General features: G+C 38.4%; 1 protein-coding gene across 9 annotated transcripts in view; it reads left to right on the forward strand.

The window, feature by feature from the left end:
- The window catches only part of NUMB (NUMB endocytic adaptor protein), a 165,165-nt gene that overhangs the window by 16,710 nt on the left and 128,632 nt on the right, over positions 1–19,823 (forward strand). Inside the window, exon 1 of one of the 9 annotated variants that reach the window (XM_040226125.1) lies at positions 7,456–7,573. The exons of the other annotated variants lie outside the window; for them this stretch is intronic. The gene's annotated coding sequence lies outside the window, so the exon portion shown is untranslated. Of the gene's footprint in view, positions 1–7,455; positions 7,574–19,823 lie in introns of those variants that run through there. 9 annotated transcript variants of the gene reach the window in all.

A 19,823-nucleotide genomic window follows, 5' to 3' on the forward strand; every position in this document is an offset into this window, starting at 1 on the left:
TACTTTCTGATTTTTGCCTGTTTTTGAACTTCATATAAATGGAATAATACCATATGTACTCTTTTTATCTGGCTTCTTTTGTTTAATGTGTTTTTGAGATTCATTTTGTTTTGTACACTTTTATTGTTAAGAAAACCGTAACCAATAGAAAATTACAGCAGTGGTATATATACCCTTTTAAATAAAATGTCATTAAAACATTCTCTAAACTACAGTTTGTTAACTATTTAATTTACCTCAAGTCCAGGTTGTATCTAAGACACCATTTCCATTACAGTAGCCATTTAAAGCCAGTCTTATTTCTATATGTGGGTAATTTCTGGAGGAGCACTCTACTTAGGATGAACATGCACCAAGAATGCATAAGAACAAATTTTTATATGTGCAGCTACATTTAAGAGTTTCCATAGGAGTATCACTTAGTAAAACTCTGGGATTTATTTGCCTTTTAAAAGCAACCAATGAAAAAATTTCTCAAAAAAGTTTATATTGTGGCAAGAAAACTCATGTGAGTTATGAAACAAAAAAGTGAGGTTATTTTCAGAATAAAAATTATCTTCAACTAGGGATTGTTTAAAATGTAGTTTGAAATGAAACAGAACTTGAAGAAAATAAAAATAAGACGTTCTCTACGCTATAGCTCCTTCAGTCATGTCTCACTCTTTGCAGTCCCATGGACTGTCCCATGCCTCTGTCCATGGGAATTCCCAGCAAGAATACTGGGGTGGGTTGCCATTTCCTACTTAAGGGAATCTTCCCAACCCAGGGAGTGAACCCTGGTCTCCTGCATTGGCAGGTGGATTCTTTACCGCTGACCCACCACATGCTTTACATGCACTAATTTAATCCTCATATTAATCCCTGCTAGAGTAGGTGCTGTTATTATCCTTACTTTCCAGTTGAGGAATCTGAAGTACAGAAGTTAAGCAGCTTGTCACAAATCATAGAGCAAGTGGGGGACTCAGTCTTACCCTCAGTGCTAAAGAAATTAAATCAAATGCAATGAATTTTGCATTCTTTATGGAATGTGTGGTAGTGGTGGTCAGAATTTAAACTATAAGAAATCCTTATAAACTATAAGGATTTCTAAGTTTGCAAATAGACTCTTCACCAGTCTCTCTTTCTTCACTGTCAGTACTCCTGTCATATGTCCCAGGAGGGTGATTTATGGAAGGAAAGTATTATCTGCGTAAACAGATGGTGGACAACCCTAGTAACCTGGGATTGAGTGCTTTCCTAGAGAAGATGCCATTTCTCTCTGTACCTTAAATTGAGTCTTGGAATTGGAGCAGCTATTTTTGGACAGTTCTCAGCAGTGTTTGTTTAACTGGTCTTTGTGAAAATCTCTAAATGTAAATGTTTAACATCCTCTGGAAACAAACCAAGTAAGATATGAGGTTGATTGGGCCTAATAACAGTACTATTTAAAATACTTGATATTCATAGATATTTATGATATGTTGACACCAGAATCGCAGTTCTTAAAATTGTTTTCTTTCTTTCTGAACCCGTTGCATACTGACCCATGTAACTTTTCTTTGAACTCATTTTTGTCATTTGTTTGGGTTTAGACAAGGTTAATCTTTGAGTGGAGGGCTTTTTTAGCCAGTTTCCTTGAAAGGAGGTTTGGAGATGGAAGAAGATGAAAGAAGTATTGGCTTTTTCCTTCACTACATCTTTTGTGGCTTGTTCCACTTCTGACTTGTGTCTGTTGATATCATGGATAACTTGAAGCTGGGTTAGAAAGCGTTTTGTGTGTATTAAATGAGAGAATGTAAATTCTTGAATGAATAAATCATTAGATACAAGTTTTAATTCCTGTGTTATACTCTGTGATTTGGCTGCGTTTTAATTTTTTTTAGGTCTTTGTTTTCTTCTTTAATAAAGTGAAGGCATTGAGGAATTCTCTGGTGGTCCAGTGGTTAAGACGACACACTTCCAAAGCAAGGTTTAGTCCCTGGTTGGGGAACTAGAATCCCACTAGGATCCCACATACTGCATTCCACCCCCGCCCCCCAAAAAAGTGAAGACACTGGACTAGATGCTCTGTAAAGTTTTTTTTTGGGGGGGTGCTGAAATATTTAAATTATTCTAAAAATTACACCAAAGGACTTCCCTGCTGTTCCAATGACTAGGACTCTCTGCTCCCAATGCATGGGATGCGGGTTTGATCCCTTATCAGGGGACTAGATCCCATGTGCCCCAACTAAGACCTGGTACAGCCAAATAAATAAATAAATAAATAATAAAATTATAGTGAATAATACAAAGAATATAATTCAGTTTTTCCGTATAGAAAATAAGTAGTACCAACACCACTTACTGAGTAGCATCCATTCTTCATTGATCTGTAGTGAGGATCTTTTTATTTTTTGGCTGTGCCTGGCAACTTATGGTATCTTAGTTCCCCAACCTGGGATTGAACCTTGTCCTTGGCAGTGAAAATGCCGAGTTCTAACCACTGGACTGCCAAGGAATTCCCTACAGTGAAGATCTTCGAGTCTTATGTTCTGTATATACATGGGCCTGTTTTTATACTCTATCTGCCTATCCCTGAGCCAGTACTACTCTGTCTTTATTTACTGTAGTTTTGTAATAAATTTAGATATCTGGGATGGTGAGGCACCATAATTCTCCCACTTTATTATTCGTTAAAATTATCTTGATGATTCTTTGCTCTGTTAGTCTTTAAAATTCTTTGATTTTTTTTTTTTTGTATATTACTGTAATAGATTTCCCTAAAGTTGAGTTTTGTATCACACACTGAAAATTTTGTTTCCGTTTCCTAACTGCCATCGTCAAACATTGCAGTAGAACTCTAGTTCCTCATGCACTTAATCTCCTCTCTTTATATACTCTCTTTACTTTGTCCCTTTTTGTCTTTTCACTGAGGATGTTTGATATGTTTTGAGTGCCTTTCTCTATTATCCTTCCAAGCCTAGTAGAGCCATCTCCTCACATGAGGGCTTTCTTATGCGTCGCCTTCTCTACATTATATCTCTTTCTCTTTTGATTCAGCACTTTGTACCAGTGTTGTATGGCATACTGTCTGCTTTGCGTTATAGTTACGTATACCGTCCCTTCCTCCTACCCACAGTGAGATTCTGTACATATTGGGAACAGGCTCCTGGTTACTTTGACTTGCTCTTTGTAAGCCCCACAGTTTCCTGTCATAGTTTCTTTTGTGTAGTGTGTCCTTAGTAGTGTTGGAATTGAATTAATTTAATAATCTCTGCTTTTATGGAGCTTACGGAGTAGTGGAAGGAGGTGTACAATAAGAAGATAGATAAATACATAGAAAAATTGCCATTTGAAAATAATGAATAGTATGTTATTATGAGAGAATAATAGGGGAACCAGTTTTGATCTTGTTGGTAAAGGCCACACTTAGAGTTGGCATTTAAGTTGATATGAAGAATTCAGAGGAGCCACCATGAGGAGAGTTGGAGGTAGAGCACTTTGGACATATGGGAAGACTGAAGCAGGAAGGAACTTGAATTTTTGAGAAACTGAAGTGAAGCTGGAACTTAATGAATGTGAGGAAGAATAGTTTATATGATGAAGTTAGACATAAAGAAGCCAGATGGCAGAGTGCCTTGTAGGTTGCTATAGAAAGGTTTTACTTTGTTCTAAATGAAATGGCATGCCATTGAAGGATTTTAAACAGAAGATAATATAAATATGCTTTAACATTAAAAAGATTCTTACGGCTACCATCTGATAATTGGATTGTAGAGGAAGGGAGCAAGAGGGAAAGCAGGAAGAGCAATTAGAATGGTGGTGGAGGTATAGACAGAAGTGGATGGATTTAAGATAACATTAGAATTTTTAAGATTTACCAGTTGGTTACATGTGAAGAAGAAAAAGGAATAAAAGACTCAAGGGTTATTCCAGATTTCTGGCTTGGTATTTGAGAAAGAAGAGGACTGGGAAAACACTTTTTTTTTTTTTTTCTTAAGAGGATGAGAATCATTGTTATGGACCTGTAAAATTTCAAGAGACACCTAAATGATAACTTTGGGATATTGGAAACAGGAGTTTAAGGAGAGGTGGTAGTGGAAATTGTCATTGTATAGACGAAATTTAGAGCTGTGAGGAAAGGGTGAGATCAGCTGTCTGGTTCTCATCTTGAAGGAACTCCAAATATAGCTATCTGGTGAAGAAGAAAAAGTGGTTGTTACGTAGGGGGAAACCAGGATTTGTCATGTCATGGAAACCAAGAGAGGAGAGATTTAGTGCTCATTGGAATCACCAGAATGGAAATGATTGGTGATCGTGTGTTTGTTGTTCCCTGTATGTCCCTCCAGATTCACTCTTGCCCTTTTCTTCCCTGCTTGGTGCCTCAGAAGACTGCCCTCTATTAATTGCATTACTAAGGCTTCCTTGCCTTCTCATTGCAGGTTGCATTCAACCAGGAGATGCCTGCGTTCAGTTTGGGGGAATGTTACAAATTTGATTGTGGAAAGAACAGGAAGCTTTCATCTGATAGCTTCCGTTTTCTTAATAAAAGTGTCAAAAGAGTTGGGAAGAAATGGAGAGAAAGGGAGAAATGTTTAAGAACTGAGGAAAAAGTGTAAAGCAGCAACTCCAGCGAACTTTCAGAGCAAAATTGAAACTGGACAGGACCCTGTGGGGCCCTGTCAGGTGCAGAGGCCTGTCTGTGTCCCCGTTTCTTCTTTGTAGAAAAAAAGCTTTTAGCCTGCTCAACCTTTCCTGTGTTCCAAAGGGCAGATTCAGACAGTTGCTATTTAGGGGATGAAGAAATGCAGAAAGAAGCCACAGTGCAGCAACGGGGCAGGGTCCTGGTTCCTCCTCAGGAGATGTGCATAGCATTTAGATCCATCTTTTGTCTGAGTTCTGCAGGAACTAAGGTCCTCCACCCAGTGGAGTGTGGTGACTTCAGTCAAAGCATAAGCACGTGGACCCCAGACTGATTGGAGCCAGAGGCTGATGACTGAGATTTGTGGAACACCACCCTGTTATGTCATCACCAACCAGTCAGAAGAAGATTACACACCTTATAGCCTTTCCTTGTAAATTTTACCTATAAAAATTCTTCCCTGAAAACCATCAGGGAGTTCAGGCCTCTTGGGCGTGAGCCGCCCCATTCTCCTTGTTCAGTCCTTGCAATAAACCTTTCTTCACTCCAGACTCCGATATTTTGGTTTGTTTGACTTTTCTGTTTGTCAGGCACACCAGCTTGGTTGAGGTTGTTAAGTGTAAATTTATGACAGTAACCGTTTGGCCTGGATATATGATTTTCTTCAATATTCCATTGCTCTGCTGCAGTCATAGAGAAAGTTAGCTGGAGTTTTGCTAGGAGAGTGTTAAGGAGAGAGAGATCTGACGAACACAGAATTGAGTTCAAGGAGTGATTATATTTGATGGACTGTGAAATCTAAGCTAGATCAAAAAAGAGGGACTCCCTGGAGGTCTGGTGGTTAAGCCTCCAAGCTTGCACTCTAGAGGGCATGGCTTTGTTTCATGGTTGAGGCGCTAAGACGCTGCATGCTGCACAGTGTGGCCACACAGAAAACAGCATGAAACCAGGAGATTGATAGGGAGAAAGTGGAGGAGTTATGAACAGGTTCTCTTATTGAGAACTAAGAATTATTTCTGATGGCCAGTTGAACAAGTGAATTGGGAAGATCACATTTTTTTTCTTTCTCATTTACGTTCCAAATGACCAGAATCTGTGCAGACTTAACCACTTGGAACCTTTTATTCTCTTTTAAAATATTTACTTATTTATTTGGCTGCACCAGGTTGTAGTTGTGGTACATAGGATCTTTGATCTCCATTGTGGCAGGTGGGATCTTTAGTTGTGGCATGCAAGATCTTTAGTTGTGGTATGCATGATCTAGTTCCCTAACCAGGGGTCGAACCCAGGCCCCCTGCATTGAGAGCGTCAGGTCTTAGTCACTGGACCATCAGGAAAATCCCTGGAACCTTTCGTTCTAAGTAGACAGTTTAAACCTGCATTCTAGCCAGATTGAAGTACGTGCGCGCACACACACGCACACAGAGTTAATGACCTATAGAGCTGAATGTGATTTCAAACATGACGTGTTTTAAAGTTTTTAAAATATCTTTTTTGTCTATTTGTTAAGTACAGATATTTCTCAATATGAATAATACTTATCAAATTAACTTCCTTTGTTTACTTCTACTTTCTATAAATAGGACACAGGAAAACACTTTTCCTCTGGTAAATATCTGGATCTATTTAGAATCTATGAAGTTTGTGACATAAGATCTAAACTTACTTTTCCTTAAAATCTTTAAAAAACATTTCATTATTGGTATTTGTTTAGATGCTAAATTGTGACCAACTCTTTTGCGATCCCATGGACTATAGCCTTCCAGGCTCCTCTGTCCGTGGAATTTCCCAGGCAAGAATACTGGAGTGGGTTTTCATTTCCTTCTCCAGGGGATCTTCCTGACCCAGGGATTGAACCCTCGTCTCCTGCATTAGCAGGCAGATTCTTTACCACTAAGCCACCTGGTAAGCCATTATTGATATAGATTTTTGAAAAATAATTTGGCAGGTTCTTGTTGTTGTTCAGGCGCTAGGTCATGTCTGACTCTTTGCCACCTCATGGACTGCAGCACACACACCAGGCTTCCCTGTCCTTCACTATCTCCTGAAGTTTGCTCAGACTCATGTCCTTTGAGTCAGTGATGCCATCTAACCATCTCATCCTCTGTCATCCCCTTCTCCTCCTGCCTTTAATCTTTCCCAGCATCAGGGTCTTTTCCACTGAGTCAGCTCTTCACATCAAGTGGCCAAAGTATTGGAGCTTCAGCTTCAGTGTCTGTCCTTCCAATGACTATTTCCTTAAGGATTGACTGGTTTGATCTCCTTGCTGTCCAAGGGATTCTTAAGCATCTTCTCCAACACCACAATTCAAAAGCATCAATTCTTCGTCAGTCAGCTTTCTTAATGATGCAGTTCTCATATCCATACATGACTACTGGAGGTTCTTACTATATAGTTAAACATACACTTAACATAATGATCCAGTAGTTCCACTCCTAGGTATTTATTCAAGTGAAATAAAAGCTTACAGTCATGGAAACCTATATGTGAATACCCCAAACTAGAAACAAACCCAGATGTACCTCACCTGGTGAATTGATAAACTTTGGTACATTCATAAAATGAAATACTATTTGGCAGCGCATACATCAGCATGAATGGGTATCCGAAACATTATGACATTATGCTAAATGAAAGAAGCCAGACTCAAAAGGCAAGATACTGTATGATTCCATTTTAATGATATCTTAGAATAAACATAACTAAAGAGACATAAAACTGACTATTGGTTGCCAGTGTGTGGGGGTACAGTTTGACTGCAAAGGACAGGAGGGAGTTTTTTGTGGTGTTCTATATTGTCTGTGTATGTTAGTCACTTAGTTGTGTTTGACCCTTTGTGATCCCATGGACTGTAGCCCGCCAGGCTCCTCTGTCCACTGAACTATCCAGGCAAGAATATTGAAGTGGGTTGCCATTTTCTCCTCCAGAGGATCTTCAGACCCAGGAATCAGACCCAGATCTCCTGCATTGCAGGTAGGTTCTTTACCATCTGAGCTACCAGGGAAGTCCACATTGTCTATATCTGTCCTATATCTTGTTTGTGGTGGTGGTTACATGCCTATGTGTTTTTCAAACTCAGAAGTGCACACTCAAAAGTGAATTTTAGTATATATAAATTATACCTCAGTTACACTTTTAGCATGTAAAATGTCACCATATTAAAAGATATTTTGGAAAATATCTCAAGAAAATGTAGTTTGTTTTTAAGAGTTTGCTTATGTAACTTTTTGGGAGTAGAGAGTGGTGGGCAGGCATCATTGGTATTTGTAAACTTATTTGAAGCTCTAAGAAACGTGTACGTGCTGAATTTGCATTTAGCAAACATTCTTATTGTAAGTGTAAAAGAATGAATGTTATAATTAGTAAAGCCTAAGAGACTTAGAGTGTCTTTGCTTTACAGATAAAGAACCTGAAGCCTTGTTTAGGTAGCTAAAGTCACACAGCTGCTTAGTGGCAGAGGCAGGTCTAGAAATTAAGTGGTGTATTACTAATTTGATGCTTGTTTTACTAAAACACTTTATATTCTGAATTATTTTTTTCTAGAGACTATTTTAAATTCCCTTTCAGAACCTTTCAATTGTGTCATCTTTGAGCTGGAAACCACTCCCTTCCTAGTGGTAGGAAAATCCTGTGTCTGGTTGATAATAGGAAGGCTAAGTTTGAGAGATACTACGTCACTAAGTTTGTGTAGATGTAGCAAACAAATTTAGTTATAAAGACACTTTGCTTTAACTGTGGGAAACTGGATGCTAGGTTTTGAGGTTTCAGGGACTACTGTTTAGAAATTGAGTTTTGTAACTTCATTACATAAAAAAATAATCTTTTAAAATTATTATGATTATTGGTTTGTTGGGAAGTAAGAAAAGGTTTAAGAGTGTTAGGCTCCTTCTTGTTACCTTAAGTAATGAAGATTTATAAATACTGAGATGTAGGCGGAAGCCCTGGAGATGGTCTTAATAGTTATACATTCAGGAAATGGATAATGGAATATCCTTCAGAATGTAACAGCAGGTTTAGTTGTTTTTTATTCTTGAGACTTAGCTAACTTTCATTGTCTGTCTCGTGTTTACCTCCCTCCTTGTATAGTAGTTTCACATTTGCCACTGGATCTCAGTTCTAGAACCAGGCTTAGAGTTCCTACCCCTCAGAAATATTGTTGATATTGTGGATATTGCAGACTCAGTCACAGACCTAGCAGGTGATTTCTTTCTTGATTTTGAAGCTGTGTCGGTATCCTGCAACCTTCCTAGGGATAATTTCCTGCCAGCCATAGCCCCACGTGGAGTTGGCCGTTGTTTTCTTTACATGGGAGCCCTAACCAGCCTTAGCTCTGACCTAGCTCTGCTAAGTCCTCTTTTTGAAATGGAGTGCTTTTAGACCCTGATCTCCAGGGAAGCCCAACTCCCAGCTGCCTCTGCCTGTATAGATCAGGAACCCAGTGGGCCCCTGGCTTCAGCCTCACATCATTTTGCATCTGTGTTCCTTATCACTGCCTGAGACATACTATTTTTTTGAGCCAGCTATGTATTGTTTTTTATATATTTGATACATTCATATGTTAATTGTTATTTGGATGAATTTACTGTACCATTTTGACTAGAAGCCTTTTACTTGTTCAGTGGCTAAGTTGTGTCTATTTGCCACCCCATGGATAGCAGTATATGAGGCTCCTCTGTCTTCCACTATCTCCTGGAGTTTGCTCATATTCATGTCCATTGATCAGTGATGCCATCCAACTATCTCACCCTCTGCTGCCCCCTTCTCCTGTTGCCTTCAATCTTTCCCAGCATCAAGGTCTTTTCCAGTGAGTTGGCTCTTTGTATCAGGTGACCAAAGTATTGGAGCTTCAGCTTCAGCAACAGTCCTTCCAGTGAGTATTCAGAATTGATTTCCCTTACGGTTGACTGGTTTGATCTCCTTGCAGTCCCAGGGACTCTCAAGAGTCTTCTCCATCACCACAGTTTGAAATTATTCATTGTTTGGTGCTCAGGCTTCTTTATGATCCACCTCTCACGTCTGTACATAACTACTGGACAAACCATAGCTTTGACTCTATGGATTGTTGTTGACACAGTGATGTCTCTGCTTTTCAACACGCTGTTTAGATTTGTCATAGCTTTCCTACCAAGGAGCAAGCATCTTTTAATTTAATGGCTGCAGTCACCATCTGCAGTGATTTTGGAGCCCAAGAAAATAAAATCTGTCACTGATTCCACTTTTTCCCTTTCTATTTGCCATGAAGTGATGGGACCGGATGCCATAGTCTTAGTTTTTTCAATATTGAGTTTCAAGCCAGCTTTTTCTCTCTCCTCTTTCACCCTCATCAAGAGGCTCTTTGGTTCCTGTTCACTTTCTGCCATCAGAGCGGTATTGCCTGTATATCTGAGGTTGTTGATATTTCTCCCAGCAGTCTTGATTCCAGCTTGTGATTGATCCAACCTGGCATTTTGCTTGATGTACTCTACATATAAATTAAATAATCAGGGAGACAATATGTAGCCTTTTTGTACTTTTTTCCCAGTTTTGAACTAATCCATTGTTGAATGGCCCATTCTAATGGTTGATTCTCGACCCACGTATAGGTTTCTATGTTTCTCAGGAGACAGGCAAGGTGGTCTGGTACTCTGATCTCTTTAAGAATTTTCCATAGTTTGTTGTGATCCACACACTCAAAGGCATGAGTATAGTCAGTGAAGCAGAAGTAGGTGTTTTCTGGAACTCCCTTGGTTTCTCCATGATCCAGTGAATGTTGGCATTTTGATCTCTGATTGCTCTGCCTTCTTTTTTTTTAGACATACATATTTGAAGCATAGTTGACTTACAATGTTTCAGGTGCACAGCAAGGTGATTCAGTTATACAAATACACATTTCATATTTTTGAAATTATTTTCTAGTATAATTATTAGAAGATATTAACTGTAGTTCCCTATGATATACAGTAAACCTTTGTTGCTTGTTGCATATATATTTTTTAATGAGAAATCTAGCATTTTATTCATACTAAGTAACACAAGTAGAATCAAAATGTCATAATATTGTTAGTTAGGCAAAAATTCGTAAGTTTTCTAACATATATATATTATACAGGAGAAATTGGAATTTTTTTTCAATATTGTAAAGTGCTGAGGTGCTGTATTCTTTGTGGTATTCCAGTAATTGATAATTCTTTTAAGCTCTATTGCATGTACTTTACATTAGCTACTAATAAAAAAAATCAGTACAGTTTGTGTGGATATCATAAGAAATTATGGACATTGTAATGGAGTGGATTTTAAGTCAGGAAAATGGAATGTTGAAAGTATACATGAGGGGCTCCCTGGTGTCTCAAAGGTTTTTTAAAAATACTTTGTTAACTCTTTAATTGTCAGAAGATCAGTCCTGGGTGTTCATTGGAAGGACTGATGCTAAAGGTGAAACTTCAATACTTTGGCCACCTGATGCGAAGAGTTGACTCATTGGAAAAGACGCTGATGCTGGGAGGGATTGGGGGCAGGAGGAGAAGGGGATGACGGAGAATGAGATGGCTGGATGGCATCACCAACTCGATGGACATGAGTTTGGGTGAACTCCGAGAGTTGGTGATGAACAGGGAGGCCTGGCGTGCTGCAGTTCATGGGGTTGCGGAGAGTCGGACACGACTGAGCGACTGAACTGAACTGTGTTGGGATTCTTAATTTAAGTAGAGGTTTCATTCCAATATAAGGAAATAATTAGACACTATTTATCATGATAATTGCTAAAATTTTACTTTTTAATTATTTTTCTTCTTTTTTCAATGTGAGATGAAACTTTTAACATTTTAAAATTATTGAGAAATAACTGATATGTGTAGTATAAGTACAACTGTTTGTCATCTATCAAAATAGATGGAAGCTTTATATTGTTCCTTTGCCGTTGACATTTTTGTTGTACTGATTGACAAATTTCCTTTGATCTGTATTGCCCTTTTTGGGCCTTTGTGAAGCAGATAGAGTTTGAGGGAAAGATCACAGTATTTGAAATCAGAGGATTTAAAGTCCTGTCTCATGTCAGTTTACTTGCTCTGTGACTTTGACCTGTTGAGATTATTCTTTTCAAATTACTTGTAAAGAAAACAATGATATCTGTCTCATAGCATTGCTGTGTCAATATTAAAATTAAATAAAATGCTTTGTGACCTATATCATAACTCTTAAGAATGTTACAGGGTGTTTTTCAGTTGTGATACTTGTTGTCTTTTAGCAAAATAGCAATGCTGTTTGCTTAGTCACTCAGTCGTGTTCGACTCTTTGTGACCCCATGGACTGTAACCTGCCAGGCTCCTCTGTCCATGGGGATTCTCCAGGCAAGAATACTGGAGTGGGTTGCCATGCCCTCCTCCGGGGGATCTTCCAACCCAGGGATTGAACGTAGGTTTCCCTCATTACTGTCTGAGCCACCAGGGAAGCCCAAAACAGCAATACTGTCCTTAAAGATTTCCATTGTACGGATGGCATACCAACTTTCGATTTGATGTATCAGTTTTATTTAGGGTGAATATCCTTTGGTTTTTGTCCGCCTTTATATTTTCCCTGTTGGTAAATTTCTTCACTGTGTGAGGATTCTTCCTTTGCCAAAGGTAGAAAACGGTTAGACTTTATCATTACATTCAGCTTCATGATGTCATGAAAAATAAGGCCTGTCTAGAGTCTAAACTGGGAGCCCGCCTTTCTCGAAGTCACTGGTTCTCAGTGGAGTCAGTACCTGCCCATGTTGTGCTTAGATCTTTGAGGGTGCACTTTTGGTTGCCACAGTGATTAAGGTGGGGTAGGTACAGCATTGGCATTCAGTGAGCAGGAATCACGAATACCATACATCCCACAAGATACAAGACAGTTCTGCATGGATTTTGAACATTTCCCCAGACCTTCTTATGGGTGAAAAACCTGTTTGTACTCATCTGATTCTAATTTGGTTTTACATTTAAACACGAAGTGTTTTTTTGCCTGGCTTTAGTAGATATTGAATTTTCCAGGAATATAACTGCTGAGTAAACGGAGGGCAAATTGTACTTTGTTTTGTTCAAAAACAAGAGTTGTTTTTAACTGTTTTGGAAAATCTTATTATCAGTGGCGTTGCTGCTTATGGTATTTGATTTCCCAACACAGATCATTTGTGCCAATCTTCATTTGTAACTGTCATGTTCATGGTATTTCTATGTGTGGGAGCCAGTGTCTATTTCCTTATTAATATAAATTCTAGGATGGTTGTATTGGAACATTAATGTATTAAAATATTTTTAAAATTACTTTTTCTCCTCTTATTTTACATTAGGCATTATATTAATTTTTCAAAACCAAAGATAGGTAAGTTACCTACTTGCATTACATTTCAGATTTATGCTTTCAAAATGAAAATCTTTTGTTTTAGTGGAGTTTCAGGATGGAACCTATATTTATTGGAAGCCTATGTGCCCTTTGCAGGGTGAGAGAGGAGGTCCATGTTGATTTTCATTATTGATGTCTGTTCTTCTCTTTCCTTTTCTTCCTTCTCCCTTCCTTTTCTGTTTTCCTTTCCCCTTATGATCTACTTGATATATAGATAAGAATATGGTGCTGTATATGTAAATAATAAAGCATATAATAAAATCAATACCTGTGAACCCACCACCCAACTTAAGAGAAAGAACATTACCAGCGCTGTTGATATATTTCTCTTTGATTTCCATCTACCTGTCTTTCTACGAGGGATGAAATCATTCAGGATTTTGTTTTGGATATATTTATTTATCATTCCCTTACTTTTAATTTTACCACATTTGTATATATTTCACAAATTTTTCATTTAGTTTTATTTAACTCTCAAAATGGAACCATGCTGTATGTATATTCTTGTTTGCTTTGGCTAATCAACATTATGTTTTTAAAGATTCATTCATATAGATATGTGTAATTCTGGTTAATTTTCTCAGATGTGTGTATGAATTGTATGACTGTTACCACAGTGTATCTCTTCTTCTCAAGACAGACATTTCCCCCCCCCCCCATTTTATTGGTATCACAGATCTGTTCCTACTTATGTCTTCAGGTACAAATATTTCTCTACAACAGTGAATTTTAAGCATTTTTGATGGTGATCAACCCCTGCCCACCTCCACCCACTATTCAGTTCAGTTGCTCAGTCGTGTCTGACTCTTTGCGACCCCATGAACCGCAGCATGCCAGGCTTCCCTGTCCGTCACTGACTCCCAGAGTTCACCCAAACTCATGTCCATTGAGTCAGTGATGCCATCCAGCCATCTCATCCTCTGTCGTCCCCTTCTCCTCCTGCCCTCAATCTTTATCAGCGTCAGGGTCTTTTCAAATGAGTCAGCTCTTTGCATCAGGTGGCCAAAGTATTGGAGTTTCAGCTTCAACATCAGTCCTTCCAATAAACACCCAGGACTGATTTCCTTTAGGATGGACTGGTTGGATCTCCTTGCTGTCCATGGGACTCTCAAGAGTCTTGTCCAACACCATAGTTCAAAAGCATCAATTCTTTGGCCCTTAGCTTTCTTTATAGTCCAATTCTCACATCCATACATGACTACTGGAAAAACCATAGCCTTGACTAGACGGACCTTTGTTGACAAAGTAATGTCTCTTCTTTTTAATATGCTATCTAGGCTGGTCATAACTTTCCTTCCAAGGAGTAAGTATCTTTTAATTTCATGGCTGCAGTCACCATCTGCAGTGATTTTGGAGCCCCCCAAAATAAAATCTGCCACTGTTTCCCCATCTATTTGCCATGAAGTGATCCACCCACTATTACACAGACAGAAAAATGAGAATCAGTATTCACCCATATTACATGTGATGCATTCTTGTTTTTCTCTTTGCTCTTTGTGCTGGCTGTACCCTAGATGACTTCACAGTTCAGGGTCTTTAACTTGGTTTCCTTTGGAGAACAGGTGTGTTGATCTGGCTTTCCTTTACTTATAGAGTGTTTCAGGGATAGCATTTCATGAAGTGAGAGTGCAGCTGGCTAAGCAGGAGGACTGTTCCACACCTGGAAACATCTGGCTCTTGAGCTCTATAAAGTTTCAGCTAGCACTAAATTTGGATTTAGCCCTTAAGTACCTGCTACTCCTTGATGAAATGAATTCCTTAGGTATGCCTTAACTAAATATTTTGAGTTATCCCAGTGTTACACTGTTCTCTGAGGATGCAAGGAGCTGGGTTGCTTCTGGCTTTCTATTCTTGATATTTACTGTGATGTCAGATTTGGCTTCCCCTATTGCTTATCTTAACCATAAACTGTATATTCTTTAAGGCTCAGATCTTAGTAGTTGATTCTTCAGTTTTCTCGTGGCTTGCTAGTACATATTCAGAAACTTCAGGTATTTCCCCTTTCTTAAAGTTTTCATTCTGTTTGCAGGCTCAATAGCTGGAATGTTTTTTGCTGAAGAGGAAAAGAGTTGATTTACATGGGAATTTATTTATTTGACTTAAATCTTAAGTAATTATAAAGTTAAGCAGAGAACTACATGTTTTAACTCTGATTCAGTGTTTATAATTATTTAGAATTATTAGAATTGTAACTTACAGAGCTATGCTTTGAATCTCAGAGGGAGAATATTTGTACTTGGTACTGTTCTTGATGACTCTTAACAGGAATAACCAAGTTACTGTTGTGTGTGTATATATATATAGTTTTAGCTAGCACTACAACTGTGTATATATATAGTTCTAAATCTTGTTTTTATGACTGTTCAGTTCAGTCACTCAGTCGTGTCCGACTCTTTGCGACCCCATGAATCGCAGCACGCCAGGCCTCCCTGTCCATCAGCATCTCCCGAAGTTCACCCAGACTCATGTCCATCGAGTCCGTGATGCCATCCAGCCATCCCATCCTCGGTCGTCCCCTTCTCCTACTGCCCCCAATCCCTCCCTGCATCACAGTCTTTTCCAGTGAGTCAACTCCTCACATGAGATGGCCAAAGTACTGGAGTTTCAGCTTCAGCATCATTCCCTCCAAAGAAATCCCAGGGTTGATCTCCTTCAGAATGGACTGGTTGGATCTCCTTGCAGTCCAAGGGACTCTCAAGAGTCTTCTCCAACACCACAGTTCAAAAGCATCAATTCTTCGGCGCTCAGCCTTCTTCACAGTCCAACTCTCACATCCATACATGACCACAGGAAAAGCCATAGCCTTGACTAGACGGACCTTAGTTGGCAAAGTAATGTCTCTGCTTTTGAATATACTATCTAGGTTGGTCATAACTTTTCTTCCAAGGAGTAAGCGTCTTTTAATTTCATGGCTGCAGTCACCATCTGCGGTGATTTTGGAGCCCCCCAAAATAAAGTCTGACCCTGTTTCCACTGTTTCCCCGTCTATTTCCCATGAAGTGATGGGACCGGATGCCATGATCTTCGTTTTCTGAATGTTGAGCTTTAAGCCAACTTTTTCACTCTCCTCTTTCACTTTCATCAAGAGGCTTTTTAGCTCCTCTTCACTTTCTGCCATAAGGGTGGTGTCATCTGCATATCTGAGGTTATTGATATTTCTCCCGGCAATCTTGATCCCAACCGAGATTGTGCTTCTTCCAGTCCAGCATTTCTCATGATGTACTCTGCATATAAGTTAAATAAGCAGGGTGACAATATACAGCCTTGACATACACCTTTTCCTATTTGGAACCAGTCTGTTGTTCCATGTCCAGTTCTAACTGTTGCTTCCTGACCTGCATACAGGTTTCTCAAGAGGCAGGTCAGGTGGTCTGGTATTCCCATCTCTTTCAGAATTTTCCACAGTTTATTGTGATCCACAAAGTCAAAGGCTTTAGCATAGTCAATAAAGCAGAAATAGATGTTTTTCTGGAACTCTCTTGCTTTTTCCATGATCCAGCGGATGTTGGCAATTTGATCTCTGGTTCCTCTGCCTTTTCTAAAACCAGCTTGAACATCAGGAAGTTCGCGGTTCACCTATTGCTGAAGCCTGGCTTGGAGAATTTTGAGCATTACTTTACTAGCGTGTGAGATGAGTGCAATTGTGCAATAGTTTGAGCATTCTTTGGCATTGCATTCATTCCAGTCTAGAAGTTGTGTATGGTTTGCATTGTTGTTTTTTGTAGCAAAATATATGTAACATAAAATTTACTGTTTTAACCATTTTTAAGTATACAGCTCAGTGGCATTCAGTATATTCACATGATTGTGCAACTATCCCCACCCTCCATCTCCAGAACTTGAACTTTGCAAAATGAAGCTGTGTACCTATTCAAGGTTAACTTTCTGTGCTGCTCTCCCCGCAGCCCATAGCAACCTCCATTCTGCTCTGTCTCTAGGAATATGACTACTCTGAGTATCTACCGGCCATCTGGATTGTTTCCATGTTTTGGCTGTTGTGACTAATGCTACTATGAACATTGGTATACAGATATCTGTATGAGTCCTGCTTTCAGTTCTTTTAGGTATACAGTCAGTAATGGAATTGCTGGATCGCATGGTAATTCTGTGTTTTTTTTGGGAGGGGAAATGGACATACATTTTACTGGTTTTCTTTTGCATCTGTATTATAGATATATTTTTAATAAATAATTACAGGTCTGTTTCTATAATTTTGCAGTGGCTGGCTGCATAGGGTTCCAGACTATGGATATGTCCTGGTTTATTTGTAGATGTTTCTATTGTTAACAGTTCTTGCTGTAATAAACACTATTATGGTTCATTTATTCATCAGATATTTACTGAACACCTGCATATGCTTGGCATGTGTAATGGCTCTTTTGTACAGACATAGTTGCACACATCCATTTTCTTAGGATAAACTTTTTAGAAGTGAGACTGTTGGGTCAAAGGATGGGCGTATTTTGAAATGTGATTATTTTCCTGAAAGTTTTTATACTTATAAACTATTTAAAAATATAGTCCCAAATAATGAATAGGAATGTCAGATTCCCCATGCTTTATGAAACACTGGGTATTATCGATCTTTTTAGTATTTGTTAATCTGAGATGATAGTAATTTGCATCTCTTTGGTCACTACTAGTGAAGTTGAACATCTTATGCTTATAGTTTTGTTTCTTCTGTCAGTTGCGGATTCATGTATTTCTGCTCCTATCTTTTTCTTGTTAACTTATTAACTTTTTCTTATTAACTTATATACTAAGCATATTAGATATTTTATATATAGTTTTATATTATAGGTACTTCCCCCAATTTGTCATTTTTGTCTCTTATTTTTTCTTCATAATCTCTTTTGCAGTGTAGCTGCTTTACTTTATATAGCCAGTTTTATTAGTCCTTTACAATTTCTGTTTGGTTTCTTTTTTCTGGTGGTTGTGGCCCACCCTGATTTAATGGTCTGTGTGTGTGTGTGTGTGTGTGTGTGTGTAAGGGAGTGATTTATAGAAAAACTTTCTTAGAAATAGAAACCTTTGCATGAACTGATCTGTTTTGAATTAAATCTGACATTGAAAGTAGTTTGGGAAAATGAAATGTAAACGGCAGGTGAGGAATAAAAAGTTTAACTTTTAATGAAAATCTTCGTAAAGATTGATGAAAATGTTTCCAAACCAATACTTACTTGCCATAGAAAACAAGTACATATTGAACCTGATTTACTTTTTATTGATCTCTTAAGGATTCGGGAGATGTTTACTTGTTAATTTAGATATGTAGGCTATAGTAGGTTGGAGAAATGGTACATTAACTCCTGGAGATATTCCACAGTTTTTTACTTGTTCTCAAAATTTCTTTCATTGTGTGTCATTAGTTGGTATTTTTCTTTGTCTTTGTAACTGCTTTTGCCTATATCTCATTCCTTGAAACTTTTTATTACTTTTAATCCTGATCTTTTCTGTATCTTATTGCTATATCTGGTTCCTGATTATTTTTAACCTTTTCAATACCTTTATTCTTTTGTTTGTATTCTTGATTTCAACATGAGCTTTATAAGGATTGAAAGAACTTAATCATACCATGTAGTCTTTGATTTTTATATACAGATTCTTTCCAGCATTGTGTACATTTTAAGCTCCAAGCGCACAACTCTTTTGGACATTTGAGTTTGCTAACTACCTGGATGTTAGTGGAGGATGTATATGTAGAGCAAGTATTACAGTTATTTGATCTGGACTATAATAATTAAGAGTGAAAATATAATAATGGAGAGTGGAAAAGCTGGCTTAAAACTCAGCATTCACAAAACTAAATCATGGCATCCAGTCCCATCACTTCATGGCAAATGGAAGGGGAAAAAGTAGAATCAGTGACAGATTTTTCTCTTCTTGGGGCTCCAAAATCACTGTGGATGGTGACTGCAGCCATGAAATGGAAGATGCTTGCTTCTTGGAGGAAAAGCAATGACAAACCTAGACAGCATATTAAAAAGCAAAGACATCACTTTGCTGACAAAGGTCTGTATAGTCAAAGCTATGGCTTTTCCAGTAGTCATGTATGGATATGAGAGCTGGACTATAAAAAAGCCTGAGTGCTGAAGAATTGATGCTTTCAAATTGGTGCTAAAGAAGACTCTTGAGAGTCCCTTGGACTGCAAGAAGATCAAACCAGTCAGTCCCAAAGGAAATCAACCCTGAATATTCATTGGAAGGACTTAGACTAAAGCTGAAGCTCTGATGGGAAGAGCCAATTCGTGGGAAAAGACCCTGATGCTGGGAAATATAGAAGGCAAAAGGAAAAGAGAGCGGCAGAGGATGAGATGGTTAGATAACATCATCAACTCAATGGACATGAACTTGAGCAAGCTCCAGGTTATAGTGGAGGACAGGGATGTCTAGTTGCTGCAGTCCATGAGGTCACAAAAAGTTGGACACAACTTGGCCACTGAACAACAACAAACAACAATGAAATAAAATCATACTTATAATGATTTGATGAAAGTTGAACCTTATGGACTTAATCATGAACCTGGCTTTTGACCTTGATCAAACCCTTTAAAGTGGTATGTATAGTTTTCATTTTGCAAATTTAGATGGTTTCTTATTTTAGCTTTCTTTGCCTTAGAGTTTTGCTTGCATAGCAAATGCAAGAGCCAAAAAGTTAAGAGTTAGAGGATTTTAGGGAACATCTGCTGCCTAATTTGTTCTCTCTACAAATATTTGCCCGGCACTGTCTTGGTTTTGAGGATACAGTGAAGTCCCTGGGTTCATGGAGTTTATAATCTTTTATGAAACGAAGGCTATAAAGAACTCTGTGATCTAATTTAAGGAGTCCTCATTTCATTTTGGTGGGTTTTAATATGCTTAAAAAGGATTTGGTCCC

Source organism: Oryx dammah, unplaced genomic scaffold, assembly GCF_014754425.2.
Source record: "Oryx dammah isolate SB20612 unplaced genomic scaffold, SCBI_Odam_1.1 HiC_scaffold_26, whole genome shotgun sequence".
Taxonomy (NCBI): domain Eukaryota; kingdom Metazoa; phylum Chordata; class Mammalia; order Artiodactyla; family Bovidae; genus Oryx; species Oryx dammah.